The sequence below is a fragment of the Tupaia chinensis genome, unplaced genomic scaffold (genome assembly GCF_000334495.1).
Source record: "Tupaia chinensis unplaced genomic scaffold, TupChi_1.0 Scaffold000315_1, whole genome shotgun sequence".
NCBI lineage: Eukaryota > Metazoa > Chordata > Mammalia > Scandentia > Tupaiidae > Tupaia > Tupaia belangeri.
Window position 1 is genome coordinate 2,964,815 of NW_006159808.1, and position 7,684 is coordinate 2,972,498.

Sequence of the window (7,684 nt, forward strand, 5' to 3'; positions counted from 1 at the left end):
CGGCGCGGGTGTCCCGGAGCAGAAGCTGCGGCCTCCTCTGGGCGTGCCGGAGCCGAGCCGCTGCCGGTGGAGGGGTCGGGCGCGCGCTCGCTGCCCCGAGTAGTTGCGACAGGTCTCGGGTCACGCTTCCCTGAGACTCCTTCCTACAGTGTTTCTCTTCAGTTTGTAACTTCTGTACAGAGTGTGTTCGAGTTGAGCCTGCTTTGGCTTCTAGAAACATTTCGTATTTCCCTTCCCAACTCCACCTGGTTTGCGGATGAGTTGACTTAGTTTTTTTCCTTTATTCTTAATAGCAAGATCTCATTCCTTTCCATAGATTCTTGAACGTAAAGAAGACGCTAGCATTTAGTAATACATCTTGTGCTAAATTATCGATAAAGAAGGTAGTGTACATTTTCTAAACTTGTCAGTGTTTGCAGGACAAAATGCAAAAGCTAAGAAGAACTAGTGATGTAGCAGTGTTAAACATGTAAGCATGGCCACTTAAATATGAAATAAACTATAACACAACCGCTGAGTGAGTGATGCTATGTTTAATGTCACACATTAAGCTATATATATATATTTTTAACTGCCTGGTAGGGAGGTACACAGCTGCAAGGATCACCTTAAGTAAGCATACTTCATTGAAATTGTTTGGTTTTACCTGATAGCATCATTTTAAAGGTCTGACTTGAAAAACCAGACTGTGGGGCCAGCTGGTGGTGTGGTTAAAGCAGCTGGATCCTACATGGCCAACTGGGCGGTGACTTGAGAACCAAGCCAGGCATGTGGTGTGCCCAAAATGCCTGGAGAAGAGAGCATGAGTCCACATGGTCTCTAGCAAAATAAAAGAACAAAAAATCAATGAGATTTGAGAATTTTAAAAAATATGCTTGTTTTTATTATTAAAATAAAAGCCTTTTAAAGTCTTTAATATATGGAATTATACTGATTAGATTTTGTATAGATGTATTCATTGCTTTCTTTTTTGACAGACAAATCAAGGATATTTCATTTACATAGTTTCATCAGAAAATTTTACAATCTTGGGTCTGTTAATTATTTCTTCCCCTTGCCCCTCCCACTTACCCATGCTCCTCTCTTACAGACTTGTTTCTACACTTACCCTCCTACTATCGAACGGCATCTTCAATTTCTGTCATCGAGTGCAGACTCCGGGTATACATGTTCGTTTTTTATTAAGCAGGAATATACTGCATGTGTCTTTCAAAGTCTGACTTCACTTAGCAATAAGTTTCCATCTTCAACCAGTTAGAGTCACGTGTCAGTGTCTCATTGTTTCTTACGACTGAATAGAAGAACTCCATGGTGTATATGTGCCACGATTTTTCAACCCAGTCATCTGCTCTTGAGCACTTAGGTTAATTTCATGTCTTTGCAATTGCAAATAATGCTGCCAATGTGGATGTGCAAGTGTCCTTCCAGCTAGACACTTTCCTATCCTTTGGGTAAATATCAGAAGGTGGGATTACTGGATCATATGGTAATTCTAGGAACCTCCGTATTGTTTTTTTTTTTTTTTTTTTTTTTTTTTTGAAGAGATTTTCGCTATAGGGCACGTGCGCTCGCCAGACAGACAGAGAGAGACATAGAGACAGAAAGCGAGAAATCATCCCCCAGGGGGGATGGTCACGCCGCAATCCCTTCTCCATTCTCCTCTCGGGATCTTGGGCACGCACGCATACGCGCCCGGCGTGAGTTTTAAGCCAGCGGGTCCGGGACATGAACCGTGGTCGACTACATGGGAGTCCAGCGACATAGCCATTACGCTAACTGCTGGTTCCCACCTCCGTATTGTTTTTCATGGTGTCTGTACCAATGAGGTTTTATCCTTTTTTTCTTTTCTTTTTTAAATAACCGTTCTAGTACTTGTTTGCCTACTTTAAACAAAGGTGAGGTTGAACTGTGTCTTAAAAACTTGTCAGAGGAGGGAACCAGCAGTTAGCGTTATGGCTATGTCGCTGGACTCCCACGTAGTCGATCGCGGTTCGCGTCCTGGACCCGGTGGCTTAAAACTCACGCCGGGCGCGTGTGCGTGCGTGCCCAAGATTCCGAGAGGAGAATGGAGGAGAAGGGATTGTGGCGTGACCATCCCCCCGGGGGGTGATTTCTCGCTTTCTGTCTCTATGTCTCTCTCTGTCTGTCTGGCGAGCGCACGCGCCCTACAGTGAAAATCTCTCTCAAAAAAAAAAACTTGTCAGAGGGTGGATGCATTTGCCAGAAAAACCGAAGTTGGGGGTGGGGGGGGAGAAGGCACCTCCCAATGTGGTGTGGTCGTGCTACAATCCGTTTTCCTCCGTCAGTATTTGGGGCACAGGTGCACACATCCACCACGTGTTTTTCAAGCTTCCAGGGCCTGGATTCTGGCTCCCTTAATCACTAAGCTACTGAGTTGACCCTGAACTTCCTTTCTTATATGGGAGAGAGAAAGACAGCACTCCTGGCAATATCTTCATGGCATGATCCACCACCAGCGTCAGCTGGGCCAGGCTCATGGCACGTGGGTGCCTGGTATCCTGAGGAAGGTCTACAGACCTGAACCCAGAACCTTCCCGTGTGGGTCAGCTTCCCAGAGTATTACAGTCTACCAACTGGCACCACTATTGGGTCCTGCAGACTTACACTTCAGTAGTAGTCTTCCCATCAGATTTTCTTGCTTTGTTTTTTTAAATGTTTTACTTTGTAGCTTTTGTGTCATCCTGTGTTGAAATAGGAAATACTGAGTATTGAAGTGGACTTTCTAAAAGCAACAATTTAACATATCTGAAAACTCCTAAGTCCTGGGAGGAGCCCACTGCCCTGTGGTGTCTGTGGATGCAGTTCCCTAGTGTGCCTCGCTTTTCTCTTCTTAGTCCAAGTAGCTCCTGAGTTCTGTTATTAGAATTGGGAATGCAGGGATTTAAACTGTTTAGATCCTAACAGGCACAGGTATTGTTTGCTGTGGGAATTCAGTAATTTTAGTTCAGGTTTGGTAGTGTTTCTAACGCGTTCGCATCTCCCACCGAGGATCCCTGTTAATTATGAGGTCAGCTTAGCTGTAAGCATCATGACTCCATGGCAACCGATGATTCCCTGAGTCTCCAGAGAGGAGACTGCACATCCTTTATGGTGAAGGTTACAGTAGGCTCTTTTACTTCAAACTTTTTTCATTTTTGCCCGGATAAGAAAACAGCTCAGTTAAAAGGCTTTTGTCCTCTAGGACTTAACTACACATTACATAATGTAATGAGCTCTGGAAAAATCTAGCTATTTTTTTTTTTCTTTTGCTGATCCGACCTTTAATATTTAAGGCAATTAGCTACTATCTGTCTCCATAGGGGCAAACTTTAAAAAAAAAAATCCATATCCTAATAAATAGAGTGAGATTTACAACCACATATGAGATTTTATGAGAAATATAAAACACAAGCCAAGTTCTAATATTTCACATGTTGAGCACTTGGTATAGAAGGAGCTTCTAGCGAGTTTAAATTTTTATCTTTAAGAAAATGACACTGCATTTTTCTTCCTACTGCCCCGCACATCAGAGCACTTGTACAGTCTAACCTGTTAACATGCACTGGGTGACGGGCAGCACCTCCGTGTGCTACCATTTCATGGTTCGTTCCTTGGCTTTCTGCCTCAGCAATAAATAGCTTTTTTCCTCAATATTTGGGGAGAAAAACTTTTTGATTCAACGTGAATCCTTTTTATTAGGATTATTCATTTAATTTTTATTCCTGGGACCAGCAGGTGGCGTAATGGCTGGGTCATTGGACTCCCATGTAGTCGACCATGGTTCTAGTCCCGGACCCGGTGGCTTAAACTCACACCAAGTGCATGTGCGTTTGGGCCCAAGATCCCGAGAGGACAGTGGAGGAGAAGGGATTGTGGTGTGGCCATCCCCATGGGTGGGTGCTGTCGTCCTTTCTGTCTCTCTTTCTCTCTGTCTCTGGCAAGCGCATGCACCCTATAGCAATAACTTCTCAAAAAAATTTTTTTTCTGTTCATTATTCTTTTTGTTTCTAATTTGACCAGAGAGAGGAAGGGAAAGTGATAAAGCAAGCCACCAGGTCTAGGACCAGAACCGCGGTTGGCCATGTGAGAGTCCAGCACCTCAGCCGCCATGCCACTGCTGGCCCCCTCAACGTGAAATGACCTTTACCTTTCCTGGGAAGCAGTTTGCAAATACAAAGTTAATGTGGGTTTGCCCATCAGAGTTAGTGTATTCTGACTGTCAGTGGTAAGGGATTTGGGGTAAGTGCTGTGTGAATAGCAGCAGCTGACACTTCTCTCAGGGCTTGCTGTGTGACGGCCCTGTTGTTTTCACAGCCCCTCATGAGAGGCCCTGTCGGGAGTGTCCCCCTTTGGTAAATAAGGAAACTAAGGTGTAGAACAGGTTTGTAGCTACTAAGAATCCCAACCAGGATTTGAACCCAGTTTGTCTTGACTCAAGAGTCCAGGCTTTTACCCCTCACTTATCCATTACATTATATAAGTCTCGTTGTGTAGATATTCTGCGTGCTGGGGAACAGGGAATCTAGTTAAGATTCCCAGTTCCCTGAGACCAGCAGTTAGCGTAATGGCTATGTCGCCGGACTCCCATGTAGTCGACTGCGGTTCGCGTCCCGGACCTGGTGGCTTAAAACTCACGCCAGGCGCGTGCGCATGCGTGCCCAAGATCCCGAGAGGAGAATGGAGGAGAAGGGATTGCAGTGTGGCCATCCCCCCTGGGGGGTGATTTCTTACTGTCTCTCTGTCTCTCTCTGTCTGTCTGGCAAGCGCATGCGCCCTATAGCAAAAGATTCCCAGTTCCCTAGCCAGATAGCAATATGCATAAAAGCTTCTGTGACTCCTTTACTCACCAGTTTGGATGAATTCCAATGATACTGTTGTCAGTTCACCTCACAGAGGTGATTGCTTCTTTATTTTAATTTGGGTCTTGATTTGTGTTTATTAACTTGGAAAAGAAAGAATAGTTTCGTGAAGAAGGCTTACACGGCACCAAGACTGAAGCTGCCAGTGGTGCTCTCATTCGTGGCATTCTCCTGTGCCTTCATCCGCCATTCACCCCTGGGACTGAGCTTTGAGTACTGTGCGTATTGGAGGTGTTCTGATGTCTGGCAATAAATGCTGCAAAGAAAAGGAAGCCGGGTAGGAAGTGAGGGAGTGATGGGAGTGCTTTCTCAACTCAGGTGGGCGGGAGAGTGCCAAGTTAAGCTGTGAAATGAGAGAGAGATGGGAGTAGCTTGGAGAAGAGTATGTTGATCAAAGGGAAAAGCAAATACAAACGCTCTCAAGTGAGGGCACTCCTGGCATCTTCCACGAGTGTGGAAGGGAAGGAAGCGAGACCAAAACAGCTCTAAGGCACGGAGGCCCTATTGGAGTCTATTCCAGGTGCGGGGCACTGCTGGGTGGTTCTGTTTTTAAAGGATCATCTTGACTTCCATTGGAGAACAGACTGCTGTGTGGAGCGCAGGGCCGCAGGGAACCGGCTTTTCCGTAGTCCTTGTAACCGCTGGCAAAGGCTTAGATTGAGGAGCAGGTGGGAGAGGTACCAAGGATTTAGACTGGGCATGTACGGCATGGCGGAGGTAGAGGTGGCAAGGGCCGAGAGAGAAGGAGGCGCGTGGGGCTTCAGAGCTTTGTCCAGAGGTGGACTATGTCGTCCCATCAGGAGGAGGACTGCTGAGGGAAGACCGGCCAGTTTAGAAAGACAGCCAGGTGAAGATGTGCGGAGAGTGTGGGAGGCAGAGTTCAGAGAGGAAGATGAGGCTGAACTATGACCTTAGGATGCAGGTTACATTTCCAGCCGTGGCACTGAGATCACCTAGGACAATTTTGGGAGTTGTGTCCTTAAAGCATCATGAAATAATTTAGTAACAAACCTGCATTACAAAACATCAGAAAATGGGGGGCGTCCTGTCTGTGACGACCGCTTCAGCCCTCGCGGGGCGCAAGTAGAGTCGTGCTGCTGCAATCCATCACCTTCTTCTAAAGATGCACCCTGACGTACCGCCACACTTGCACACTGAAGAATGCAACATCTTGATTAACTTGCTTAAGGAGTGTCACAGAAATCACAGCATTCTGAAATTTTTTGGTCATTGCAACGATCTTGATCGGGAGATGAGAAAATGCTTGAAGAATGCGTACATGGTAAAGAGGACTAAGAGCAGGGAGCATGGCGATGTGACGCGAAAGAGACTCTTCCATCCTCCAGAGGAATCTGAAAAATAAGTGATATTTTCTCTGGATGCCTTGACTGAGAGAAGACCTAGACTCTTGTTGATAGCCGAAAGAATTCTGTGTTATTTGGTCTCCAGTCCTTTGAATGGAAAGTGACCCATGAGGAATGGAACCACAGAGAAATATGAAAACCCTGAATTCTGCCATGTTTCTTCCTTTTATTTACAGCTAGTTAACATTTGAGTAACTTATCTCTCTCAATAAAATAATTTTAATTACTAAAAAAAAAAAAATCAGAAAATCAAAGAGCATAGAGTGAAAATGACCATATTTATCGCATGTAGTGGGTAAGTACTGGATTGTGATAGGTCGTTTCAGTTCTGTTCCATAAATGGTGACTTGAATTATAAAAGTGTTTTCTTGTTGTGTGGCATGATCAAACGTTTGGAAGCCAATGCAGAGGAATGAGAAGAGGACCAAGCACGGAGCCTTCGTCACTGTGAGGACTGTCCAGGGAAAGGAAACAGGAATTGGCGAAGGCAGTTCAGTGCCCACAACGGTCAAATAACCCAGCCTTCAGAACGGAGCTTTTCTTTTTTTTGTTTTTGAAAACAAGGTCTCTCTGTGTCATGATCCCCTGCCTCAGCCTCTCGAGTAGCTGGGACCTCTCGTGGTACCATGACACCTGGCCCTCCCAGACCTGTTCCTCAGCCCATCCTCAGCTTGGAGAACCTCCTGCCTCGGCCTCCCAAGTTACTGCTGCGCCTGGCCTGTTAAGTCGGACTGGGAATCAAACCCACGTCCTCCACTGGTCCCAGCCTGCAGTGCATAAGATCTTAATAGCATGCACAACAACGTGGCCAGGCCTAGAGTAAAGGTGTTTATCAAGGAGTACTGAGATCGGCACCTCTGCTTAACATCACATGACTTCTAATGGTTTTCCCTTTGGTGAAACTTGCTGCACAAAAATTATAATATGCCTTTTTAAAAAGGATTATTTACTTAATCTTTTACTATTATTGTTGTTGTTGTTGTAGTTGTTTATTTGACCAGAGAGAGACACAGAAAAAGAGAAAGGGAAAGTGAGAAGGCAAGCTGCCAGGTCCAGGATTTGAACTGTGATTGGCTATGTGGGAGTCCAGTGCCTTTACCACCATGCCACCTGCCAGCCCCATAATTTGGTTTTATTTGTGAAATTCTAAGTTCATATAATAGTACTATTCTTATTAGGAAAATACCTATTCCTGAGTGTTTTCAAATTAGACCTCTTTGTTCAGTTAATGCTTTTATGCTGATGTACAGCTCATATAATAGAAATATAATAGAAATAAAATGTACTTTTAAGGATTGAGGATCAGAAGTAATGTGCACACCCTGTGTGCTCGGTGCATAGAACATGGGCAATAAAATGTGTGTCGTTAGAATTACTTGTTCATTGGGAACCAGCAGTTAGCGTAATGGCTATGTCGCTGGATTCCCACGTAGTTGACCGCGGTTCGCGTCCTGGACCCGG

General features: G+C 45.2%; 1 pseudogene; it reads left to right on the top strand.

Annotated features, from left to right (window-relative positions):
* Positions 1-4,798: 4,798 nt before the first annotated feature.
* LOC106735146 (COX assembly mitochondrial protein 2 homolog pseudogene) lies at positions 4,799-7,148 on the top strand (annotated as a pseudogene).
* Positions 7,149-7,684: the final 536 nt, after the last annotated feature.